The sequence below is a fragment of the Uranotaenia lowii genome, chromosome 2 (assembly GCF_029784155.1).
Source record: "Uranotaenia lowii strain MFRU-FL chromosome 2, ASM2978415v1, whole genome shotgun sequence".
NCBI lineage: Eukaryota > Metazoa > Arthropoda > Insecta > Diptera > Culicidae > Uranotaenia > Uranotaenia lowii.
In genome coordinates this window covers 237,305,235-237,317,981 of record NC_073692.1, presented here as the reverse complement: position 1 = coordinate 237,317,981, position 12,747 = coordinate 237,305,235, and the positions used below count along the sequence as shown (strand labels likewise).

The following is a 12,747-nucleotide window of genomic DNA, read 5'->3' as shown; positions in this document are numbered from 1 at the left end:
CCGGAAGTGTATGTGTGTGAGTTTGAAGCAGGTTCATAGTTTCCGGCTTTGTTTGGCGTTTTCCCTGGTCAACTGGACAATTTCGAGGAATTTTGTAAGGCTTTCAACAACGATTTTATTCCTGGAATATCTACAAGGGAAAAAATAATTATTTGCAGAAAACCGAAGCTAAGTATTTTTAATTTATAGCTCATTTTTCATAATATGGAAAAAGATATTTTACGATGGATTGCTATGCAAACTGAGTGCGTTAATTCGGTTATAACTTTGAGATCTTGAATCATTTTTAAAGTTTTTGTTTTAGGCGCATCACAATTCGAAATCAAAGTAAAACTTGCGATCTTGCATTTCAGTATATTTGGCTATAGGTAAATAATTATTGAATCTTACTAGGTACTTTAACGAGATTAAAGCTCAAAACTATGTTAAGATAAAAAAAAGAATACTGATGTCAAAAGAAGGTATATCTTTATTTCATTACATTGAACTTTAATGTGAAAGTGGATGATGTATCTAGATCCAAATTGTTATTTCCATACTTTTCGGATGTTTTTTTTTTCATTTTTTTAATGAACAGTGATAACTTGTTAACTTTGTACCAAATTTTAAAAAATTTGCAGTTCAAATCGTCAGGTATTTCTCCAGAAATAGTTATTTTTATTTATTGAAAACATTTCCACTTTTCACATATTTTCACGGGGTGTTTATATTTCTGTAAATCAGCTTTCTAGGACGAAGAACTATGTAATCAGAGCATCAAGCGTCTGCACATAACGACCGTAGAATGTGAAATCAAAAAACTGATAGAGAACAAGCGCCAAACTTAGGAAGTTTCGGGTGAGATCTATCCTATTTTTCTTATTTTAACTGTACACATCAAACATTGCACTTTATAACCTAACCCTACATAATTATAAGAAGCGTTTGGCAGGGATCTCCACGCTTCATCCCTCCCTTGTTCCTGTATCTTTTGCGTTTTCATCTCATGGTTTTCCTGGCCGTAGTGGTATCTGCAATGCATGTTCTATGTATCAGATACCATGTTGAAAAGAAAAATGTGAAACGCAAGTTTTTCATTTTCCAGGATGCATACAAGTTTTGGCCATGTTGGTGTCAGAAGAAGAAGAAGAAGAAGAAGAAGAAGACTGAGAGTAATTTTGACTCCAAAGAAAAAATAATTCTATAGAAAAAAAATACTTAAGTTTTATTTCAACAAAATGGTTAAATAAATTCATATCCTCAATACTAATAAGTTCATAACGGATTTTAGTGATGTCAGAATTATTTATATTCTTTTCAATAAAACTAGAATATCTCTGAAACTAGAATATCTAGGCAAAATCTGGATCATTAAGTAAAGGATAATAAAAGGATTTGAATCGGATTTTGTGTAGTTCATCATATAATGACTGATTTCAGTAAAAATAGGTAAATTTTGAAGATTCCACGATCCATAGCATCAAAACTAGAGTTGATTGATGATTCATGATGCCAAAATTAGTCATCAAAACACATACATAGAAATACAGATATTAAAACCATACTCGTTTGATCTGTGCTAATTTTGATGAATCGTATATTTAGTTCGAGAAAAATGTGATCATACTGAAAATCCAGTGCAAAGCCGAATTTATTTAGGTGTTAGAATAGTCTCATAAAATGTAGATTGATATATATTTCTTAAAACAGCTACCTTTGAATAGCCGCAAAAATTCTGTGTTTTCTATATCTGAAGACGACGAAATGTCACAAATTACGTAAACTTTCTAATTCTCTTTTATGACAAATTCTAATGTGACTAGAACAGCTTTGGCGGTTGAATCATTCAATTTCATTACATTTTTTGAAGCCATGATCTAAAGAAATAAAAAAAAATATTTTCATATGTGAAATATATAGCTTCTAACTTCAGTTTTATAAAACACTAAGTGTTTTTTTTTGTGGAGTAGGGAGATGAGGGCATAACGAGCACCCAGGGCATAATAAGCACTCCTTTTTTCTACACAAGTACGTATTTTCTTAAACAAATTTTCATATGGATTTGTTTCGTACTACCTATAGTATCAATTTTTCATTAAAAAAAGAAATATCCTTTTGATCTTTACAGAAATATTAAATAATAATCAGCCAGGTTCTCAAGTGACGAAAATATTATAATTTTTGAGCACCACCAAATAAGTTTTTATGATCTTTAAATCATCTTGATCTGAAATGTACGCACTGCAATATGATCTACACATTGTTTCTCAATTTTCAACATCATACAATTTTCGATTTTTCATTTTAATCAATTTTAAACGCTTTTTTACTTCAATTTGTTCACTAGAGGCGAACAGAGTTCATCGAGTCGCATTCCCCGGCAGAAAACGCTCATTATACCTTCATTAATGGTGCTCATACTGCCTCAGGGGGTTTCTTATTATGCCTCTACAGTGACTGGTTTTCAGCTTTCGGAAAAAAAAAATTTTAAAATGCATTTTTAAACGTTTTTATCTACTTTTTCAAGTTGTTGTGAATATTGTCTGAGAATTTGAGTCACGTTACACGCTTTCCAAAACTTTAAACTTAGTAAAAATCAGTTGAAAAACAAGGGTGTTTTAGCGAAAAAAGTGTTAGGGGTCATTTGTCTCCCGGCTGTATAAATAGGTATATACAAAGTGTCGGTATGTTTAAAACATGAGAAAATTGGAAATGGACCTATTTTTCATAAAAAATATAATTTAGGTAGCGTCAGAAATCCTTATTTTGTGTGTTTTTTTTATCTGGAGTACCTATTGACAGGTAAGGTCTGCCATGAACCAAGTGAATTGGAGGAATATTGTTCACCAGGTTATGTCATGAGACGGAACACTAAATAAATAAATGAAATAAAATTAAGTCTTCAACTTCAGGTATCAGGTATCACTACTCTGAAGTTATTCTTAAAAAAAAGGTTTTATGTAAGCTAGAGATAAAAAATAGCCGCAATAACTTTTTTGTTTCAAGTCCAATTGGGTTGCAGTCTTCGAGTGAAATGTTTGTCCCAATTTAGACTTGAAGAAAATTGTTTATAAAAAACGATCGGCTTGTGAAGAAAAAAGAGTTTCATGAAAAACCTGTATTTTTTGTTACTCCCGAGCAAAATACCTTAAAATCCAATTCACGTTCGAGACTCCAGCAACCCTTCCCTATGGTCCCTATGGTCAGAACTTTCTGAAATTTGGCATGTGACCTATGGGTAAGCTAAGAATAAGATTTGACTTTAAGCGAGTGAGATTTATCATGTCTAAATCTTCCTTACTATAATTAGTACACTGCAGTTCGTTGAATTATTCAAAAATGCAAAAAATACTGTTAGGGTAAAGTAACCTTAACTTCTTCTATTTTCAACCGATTTTGACATAAAACCACTTTAAATCTTAGTTTTGAATTGACATTTAAGGTCATTAGAAAATCAGATTTTTTAAATGTTACCATCGAGTCTAAAACTTTCGCTGAAACAAATTTTTTTCTAAAAAAAATGCGTTTTTTAGAATTTTTTCTATCACAAAGTTGCTAATATCAACAATACTTTTGATCATACGTAAAAATGAAATTCAAGTGATCGATAGCAAATTTATTCGCCTGTAATATGCAAAAAAGAGATTTCAAATTCATATTGAGCAGTTTAAGATATTTCAATCTAAGTTCAAGCACTTTTTATTTTTTTATTTTTCCAAAATTTAGTTTTTGGAGCATAACCCAAAAACTGTTCTACTGAGATTTTTTTGAATTCAACTTTCGGATTCAGCTCTCGATTTTACTTTAAAAATGATCTTCAGTATACTTAGTTCAAAAATGCTGTAAACTAGTGTTATTTTCTGTTTCCAACAATTGATTTCGAAAGATAGAGTTCGATATCTAGTGCTGTTATACAGTATAACTTATACTAATGTTTTCGTATAAAAACGCTCGTATGTACCAATTTGTGAACAGTGAGTGATTGGTTGGGCGCTTACAAAACAGACTCAATCGTATCTTGGTTACTAGTTCAATACAAATTGCCCATTGAATGCATTTAATCACATTGAATAACCCCCAAAATGTATCGTCAAACGAGGCCACATGCAACAGCAGGGTTGGATGCAACATTTGTATACCGCAATACTTATTCATTTTTTTAATGTAATGTAATGTAATAAAGTTATCATTTAATGATAACGAAATGATGGTGATATAGTTTCTCACATCGTGGGATAGTTTTTAAAAGTTTTGATCCTCATAGAAAATTTCAAAAATCGAGCAATACTGTAAATACTTTTACATTATTCGTAGCCGTAAAAAACATTACCTTGTATGACGGATTGGCCTAATGATATCACCTACAAACTTCATATTCCTTTTTTATATTAAACCAACACTGTTCGTGTAAAAATATTTTTAACCATCATCAAAATTTTTAAATATAATTTTTATAATTCAGTTATCAGTCTGGGCTGAAATGCATCAAAATGCAAAACAAAGATTCACCTTTAAATTTCGTTTCCATATGCTAGAATTGTTATGATTGTTTTGAATCACGCGTTTTTTAATTTCAAAATTTCATCCATCCAAACAACATTTTCTATGATTTCAGCTAGTAAATTTTTTTTTACCCCTGAATGTATGCAGCATCATTATGCTTTTTTTTTAAAAACATTTATGGCAGAAAAAATGTAAAATTAAATTCTAACAACACCAAAAATTACTGCAATTGGCGCTTTATGCGTTATGACATCACAAATATATCAAAATATTCAAATTTTCAAACGTATGATCATCGGAGGACATTAGGTTTTCATAAGCCATAGAAGTTGAAAAGTGTTGCATGATGCCCCAGTTTTACACAGTTTACGATCAGACGCTTGAGTGAGCAGTTGTGTTTTTGAGAGACTGTAATCACATTTACTCTGGGGGAGAATGTAACCCGTATAGAGTAAGTTGTTACCCGAAATGTCCCGCAAACCTGCACTGCTAATGACCACCTCACTTGTGCGCCAACGACGGAGATCATCCGCCGATGTGAGACGGCGTGTTGGATGCCCAGCTAGTAAAACTTTCTCTCAGGGCGGGTCAAGCGGACGGAAAAGGATAAATACTCTTAAGCGAAACCCAAAACGCAAAGTGAAGAATTTGCAATACGAGACGAACCAACCCAAAACTTACTTTGCCCGAATGAGCTTCGCTCACTAATCAAAATGCTCACAAAATACCATTTTAGCTTTATATTCGGTAGCTCTCAATCAAAACATAACATGAACACAATATTATATCCGTAAGTGTAACCTGAGGCTATTTACCCTGGGTTTGCAAACCATATTATAAATATTTGGTCGAACTAAACTGTTAATGTTTCATATAATAATGTTTATATATCTTATAGTCTAGAGAAGATCTGACCTTATTTGTTGCCGACGTAGTCGGATTGTTGTCCACGGTTCCGTTTCGATGGTGACAATGTTTGTGGTCGAACCACAGACGAACGGCTTCAGCGACTACCGAGGCTTGGTCTGGTTGACTCAGAGCTCGGATGTGAGCTCCTACTGACCTGGCCTAATCTGTGAGCTAGATTCGGATCGCCGATCGGAGAACCCGATGGGGAATCCACGGTAGCCGTGTCCACTGGCTCAGGGCAGAGACTGGTGCCCCTACGGACGGATGACAGCATGCAATGCCGACCCGGAAGTGTCGGAAACCCTTGGCTCGGAACCCTAACGGGAGTTCCTACGGCTTGATTCGGCTGGTGAGCACAGCTTTTACGCTAGCCGGATGGCTCGCGTCTTCGACCACTAACCGACCGGGGTCCCTTGGCTCGGAGGTGGTTGCTGGTACCTCCTACGGACGTGCAAGCTGCCTGGATGACCTTGACCACGCTATTGCCGATCACTCGGCCCAAACGTTGTTTTCTCCCACTGGCCAGACTCGGTTCTAGAGGCTGGATTCGGAACCGACTGGCCGAGACGACGGAACTGTAGAATCTACAGAAAAAAACCTTCGTGTGAAGGTTTAATCTACACACACGTGTACGATTAGGTTATGTATCACACGAAAAACGGACAAAACGGACAATGGTCATACCTGATGATCTTCTTTGATATAACGGATAGATCTCTTCGTTTCTTAAGCTTTAATTTGGTATTGCTAGAGCAGTTCTAATACGAAAATGGATATAATTTAGTGTTTCGTTTTTGTTTAACAAAATTACTTATCACTCACTTTCAAACCCGCTATTCATCGCATGCACCGATGATACATTTAGCGACAGTAATTAAAGGCTGGAAATACTGTAATAAAAAGTTACAAACTATTCCACCATGTGGTATTTCACCGCAGCCTACCATTTGTATCGAACGTAAACGAAAACACTTAAATTCTGCTGCGTGCACAAAACTTCAACTGCTCTCGATGAAGCCCAACGAACAAAGAGGCTTGAGTCAGCTCCTCGTGGCTTTACCAATCCCTTGGATAAGCCGCCAAACTCACACAATGGATTTCGGTCGAACCTAAGAGTAAGTGGGAAAGGTAGAAAGAATGCCACAGTTGATCAAGTTGTACTAAAAGATTTATCCAAGACACCGCTCATATACACTGAGGTGATTCGAATAAACGGTGTACAGAATACTGTTACATTACCCCCAAAATAAATGCAAGAAAATTTTAATTAAGTTAAAAAAACTTAATTAAAATTTTCTCAACACTAATATTGACCAAACCATGATACGCCACTATTGCTGTTTGAAGATTTTTGTTTTGAACATAAATTTTGCTTTTAATTACGATTACTAACGCTCAAAAAATTTTCGCCTGTGAAAGCGGTTCAAAATGGTGGGAACGAACTAAATCTCAATTTATTTTGATACGATAACAAATGCAAAATGTGAAAGGATTTGGAATTTTCACTCAATATTGGCTAATTATATTCTTATTATTCGTTCTAGAGCATAATAAATTGTATTTTATTCATAATAAGTAACGACAAATAAATTTTCAATTGCATTTTGAATTCAAAATGGCGGAACCGAACTAAATTTTCACTAAGGTGCACTTGCACCATTGAACACCAAATAATAAATTTCATTTTAGGGTTTCGTTACCTTATCAACACTTTTGTTGAACTTTTTCCAACGATTGGCTATACCATCATTCTTTTCATGGTTCTACGTTGACTTTTGAATTTTTATTTTTCTGATTATAACTAACACGCAATAAATTTCCGATTGCCGTGGCAATCCAAGATGGCTGTAACAAACAAAATATTGTTTTAGTACACAACACTTCTCATAGATGTTGTCTTTTCGTTCACCTTCCTCGATTTTCAGAAATCATTTTTCTCTGATTTTTCGATCATGAATAATGGATTTGATCATGGTTTTTAACGAGCACAAACTTTCACACATGATGCGGTATAACAAGATGGCTGAAACGAACGTAATTGAACTTAGAAAACAATATTTTTTCTAATATGCCAAAATTTTCGGTACCTTTTGAAAATTTACTATTTTCCACTTGGATAAATTCCTGTTTATCCTTAGCTTACTGCTAAATTTTGTAGTTTAAATATTAACATTCTTCGCTACTTCGATATTTTTGCATTTCTTATATAATTTCACTTTATAAACATATTCCATTGTGGTACTTTTTGTTTTTGATTAACGTCTAATTTTAGTTTTGCAGATCCAACGATACATAATATAGCTTCAAACTTATTTGAAAAACTTTCTTTTTAACTCTTGCTTCCGATATGTCGAACGAACAAACGATTTTGCAAAAATTAATCATTGCGAACAGCAATGGCCGAACCGCGCGTTCTCGGTACCAGGCAAAAACTCAATTAAACCGAACGATACTCGTGTCCACCGTCGATTATGCCGACAAGTTGCCACTGAACTGTAACTGTTATTTCTGAATGAACACACGTCATTGAACCGAAATTCTGCGAGGGGTTCTTGCAAATGGTTCGTTTTTATGAATGGACATGTACTAGAATGACGATACCCGAATGTTTCATTTTTGAAACGGAATGTATGTGTATCTAGCTTACCGTATGAATGTTAAGAATTACTAATAGCTCTATATGATTTATAACTAAACCGTACGACCGATATTTCTTAATATATTTTGATTCCAATTGCACTGAACTAAAAAACTCGATTGAACTTCTGCGCTACCTTCTCGATTCATGCAGTTTTCGCGTTACCGAACGTTACGAAATCTGCTCGAATAAACTGACGTTTGCTGTTTCTGACAAGGAATCACGTTCATCCTGCTTTGAATGACAGGGGTGAACTTTCCTTTTCCGATTTTGTCGGTACAAACCAAACAAAGAAGCGGATCTTGATACGAAAAATACTATGTTATTGTTATTTTTTTACGGTGTGAATGCAGATGCATTGTACTTTCTGATCAGCTGATTTCTCCAGTTCGTCGTTGCTGCAGGTTGATTGACCGCTGTGTTAAGGTCAAGGATTTGTGATATTGAAAGTACGTAGTGATTTCAGATCTTCTTCAGCTTGGATGTATGGAAAACTCCAATCGTTTTTCCTGTGCCAGGATCTTTAAGTTCGTAGCAGCTGGTTCCTACTTTTTGGTGAATAACAGCTTCGCTGTACCGCGGTGCTAATTTGGCTGAAAAGTTTTTGGATTTGTCAGAAAGGAAAAAGTTCTTCTTAAGTACTTTTTCGCCTTTTTCAAACGATACTGTGCGTGTAGATCGCGTATTGTAGCTGGCTGAATACTTGTCGTAAGCGCGTTTTAGATTGATCCGAACTGCTTCATAGAGGTGTTTTAAATCTTTTGCCAGATTAGGAGGCTCGAAATAATCCAGATTTGCATTCGCTTCTCTGATGCGAGTGTACTCGTCGCCGGAACTGATCATGTTTTTGCCGAAATTCGTAAAATATGGAGTGTATCCCGTCGAACTATGAACTGCATTTCGTATTGCACATGCAATATGCTGAATGCCTTTGTCCCAATCTTTTTGATCTTTTCCGTTGAGTGATGCTCTTATTGCTGCCGTAATTACCCTGTTAGCTCTTTCCGTAGGATTTGGAGCTGGGTGATACGCGGCTAGTTTCCAGTGCTGAACGTTATAGTTTGCTAGAAACTGATCAAACTGTTTTGCTCTAAACTGCGGACCATTATCGGAAATCAACACAGCTGGTACCCCAAAAAGAAGGAAAACATTGTTTTCTAGAAACGTAATAACAGGTGTAGTTTTTGCTTCTCGCATGACTTGAATCATGGTGAATTTCGAGAAGATATCAGTCACTACCAATACCCAAGCGTTTCCGGCTTTGGACCGAGTAAATGGTCCAAGGAAGTCAACTGATATCATCTCCCAGGGACGATCGCATAGTTTTTGTTTACCGCAAGGAGGATTGGGATTAGTGTTGTCTGTTTTCGACTGTTTGCAAATTATGCATGCCTTGCAAAATCGCATCACGTCAGCGCTAATCCTCGGCCAATGAAACTTCTCCTTCAGTGCCTGTAATGTTTTTTCAAAACCTAGGTGTGCAGGATCGTGTGCTTTGTGAATGAGTGTAGTTCTTTCAGCGCTTCTGGGAACATATTTCCAGCGAAATGTAGGATCATCTGGACGTCCTGCATTCGTGACAAACTTATAGATTCGATCATCGACGACTTTGTGATCTTTGTATTTTTCGGGAAATTTTGTAATAAGCTCTTTTAAGTTATCATAAGCTGCATCTGTTAACGATGTTTTGATCATGCAAACTGCTCTTGAAAGTGCATCTGCACTTACGTTGTCTTTACCCTTGGTGTACTTGAAGTCAATATCGTACCCTTGAATCTTTAGTGCCCACCGTGCAATTCTCGGACTTTTGCTGTCAATGGACATCGACTTAAGAAAGGTCAAACTCATCGCGTCAGTGATAACAGTGAAACGGGTTGCTTCCACGAAGTGTCTGAAATTTTCGATAGCCATCAGCATCGCTAGACATTCCCGCTCAGTCGCACTGTATCGTTTCTGGGTGGCGGAAAGTTTCTTAGAGAAAAATGCAATGCATTTCCTCTCGCCATTAAAATTTTGTGTCAAGACGGCACCTACGGCCAAGTCTGAACTATCCGTTTCGATTGCGAATGGAAGGGAAAAATCTGGGTTAGAAAGGATGGGTGGTGATGTCAGCGCGGATTTAAGATTCCGGAGTGCATTATCTGCAGCTTCTGTCCACCGAAATTTGCCTTGATTTTTCCTCAAAAGATCTGATATCGGAGTAACTGTTTGGCTGTAATTTCGAATATATCGCTGGTAGAATCCAGCAAGACCTAACAGTCTGCGGATCTCCTTAATATTTTTAGGAGCCGGGTAGTTTAAAATTGGTTCGATTTTGGCGCTATCCGGTGCAATACCTTCTTCGCTCAAAATATGGCCCAAGTATTTAACAGATTTTTGGCAAAATTTCGACTTCTCGATGCTAATCGTAAGATTAGCCTCACGTAATCGTTGTGCAACGACTTTAAGTAAACGCAACTGTTCCTCAAAATCTCCTGATGTGACGATTACATCGTCCAAGTAAACAAATACTTTGGGCTGTAAATCAAACTTTAGAACTCTGGACATTAATCTACAAAGAGTGGCTCCGCTGTTTAACAATCCGAAAGGCATAGTTTTGTACCTCCAGAGGCCTCTAGGAGTCCTAAAAGCTGTGAAGTCTCGAGAATCAGGATCCAGAACAACTTGATGATAGGCGTCCTTCAGATCAATGATCGTGAAGTACTTTGCCTTTTCCAAGCGCTCTAAAATGTTGGTCATGTTTGGGAAAGGGTATTCGTCGCGTTTGGTCATCTGATTGAGTCGTCTAGCGTCCAGACATAGCCTCCAATTGCCGTTCGGCTTTTTGACCGGAAGAAGAGGGTTGACGAACTCACTGCTGCATTCTTCAATCGCATCCATGGTCAACAATCTTTCGATTTCTTTGTCCACTTCCTTTTCGACTTTAGGAGAATATTTGTAGTTTGGGATCTTCTTAGGTTTGGTGTCTGGCAGGATCTCGATTTTGTGACGGATCAAATGAGTCCTTCCGATTTTTCCATCGTATGACCTCGGGAAACCTTTGATGATCTCCAACAGATCGTTCTTCTGATTTTCGCTTAACTGGTGCTCTGTTTCGAGTGAATCTAATCCAATTTCGTTATTTTCAGGTTCTTCTAGTGACGGAATGTTCAAACTTTCGTCCTCGATTGGCTGTGTTTTTAATCCCAAGTGGTTTTCGTCGAGGGATAGGCTGAAACACATCATGTTGAGGCTTTTCGGATCCTGGAACGATTGCTGCTGCTGGTTAAATGATGACTCGGTGAGGGTTACGGCTGCTCCGCTGCTCATCATTGGTCTAATGTCGAACGCTCGCCAGAAATCATAGCCACAGATGAGTTGTTTGGCCACATCCGGGATAACTACTGTTGGAATAACGACTGTCTTGCCCTCGAAAGTTACTGGTAAGTTAACAAATCCTAAACATTTTAATCTTTCGCCACTGGCTGTCTGTGCTTTAATACCGATATTCTGAATCGTAAGATTCCATCGCCTGAGAAGATCTAAAGAGTTAATTACTGAAATACTTGCCCCTGAGTCAAGTAAACCTGTTATTTTTGTACCAAGAATTTCAACTTCTACATGCGGACAGGTGTTCAAGTTTAAATTAACTACAAACACTTGATTGAAATAGTTGTAATTGGGAACCTCTTCGTCATTTTCGTCATTAGGAGAAAGCTGGTTCCAATCGGTTTCTCCTTTCACTCGTTTTTTGAATCGGAACTACTCTTGTGTTGTTTGGGACAATTTCGCGCCGTAAAATTCGGTTCGCCACACGCGTAGCAGTAAATTTTACGCGGTTCTAAACAAAATTTGGCTATGTGTCCTACTGTTTCACAATTCCAGCATTTTAATTCTGGAGATTCCTGTGTTTCCTGTTGCTCTACTGGAGTTTTCTTTTCTGACGGGTTGGGTTGAAAGTTGTTTCTGAATTTCGATTGACGAAACTTGTTGATGCGTCCAGATATTGCGTTGACTTCTTCTTCTTCATCGTCTTCGGGTTCCAAATCTTCTTCGGTCTCGTGGGAGATTTGGTGTACATTTGAATGAAGACGTTGTTGGTTAGTGGAATACAGTGATGGTTCTAGAGAATCGAAAATGTAGCAATGCTCCGCTAATTGTTTAAGCGACGATATCGGGGTTAGTGCTAGTCTACGACGGTATGAAATTTTAGTGTTATCGAAAATCAATTTAAGTTTCCTCTTTTCGTTCATCCGATATGACAGGCTTTTAGAAAGTCTTTCCATCTCTGCAAGATATACGCTAAAACGTTCATTCGATCGCTGTTTGCGCTCTCGCATCTCTTCCTCGATCGCTGAATCCTTGTTCGGGTTTTCGTAATCCGTGAGTAGCTGATGAATTAAGTGTTGCCACGAAAAGAAATTTTCGCAGTATGTGAAGTACCATTTCCTTGCATCTCCTACGAAAAATAAATACGCTTGCTGCAACAATTCCTCTTCGTTGACTCGATTGGCTTTCGCCAAAATAGTAACCTGTCTGACAAATTCGGAAGCCGAAAGTGCACGTGGATGGAGATCCCCGTTGAACTGGATACCCCACTTCTCAATTTTGGTTCTAAGATGGTTGTAGTAATGTGACATCGGAGGGTGTTGAATTTGTTGTGGTGCGGGTGAGGATGGAACAGGCATCTGTTGGTGATTACTTCTGAGTGGAAACGTCATTGATGTGTTGACCGCTTG

General features: G+C 37.1%; 1 protein-coding gene across 3 annotated transcripts in view; it reads left to right on the top strand.

Moving 5' to 3' along the window:
• The window catches only part of LOC129746518 (cytochrome b5-related protein-like), a 36,717-nt gene that overhangs the window by 16,583 nt on the left and 7,387 nt on the right, over window positions 1–12,747 (top strand). The gene's annotated exons all lie outside the window — the stretch shown is intronic.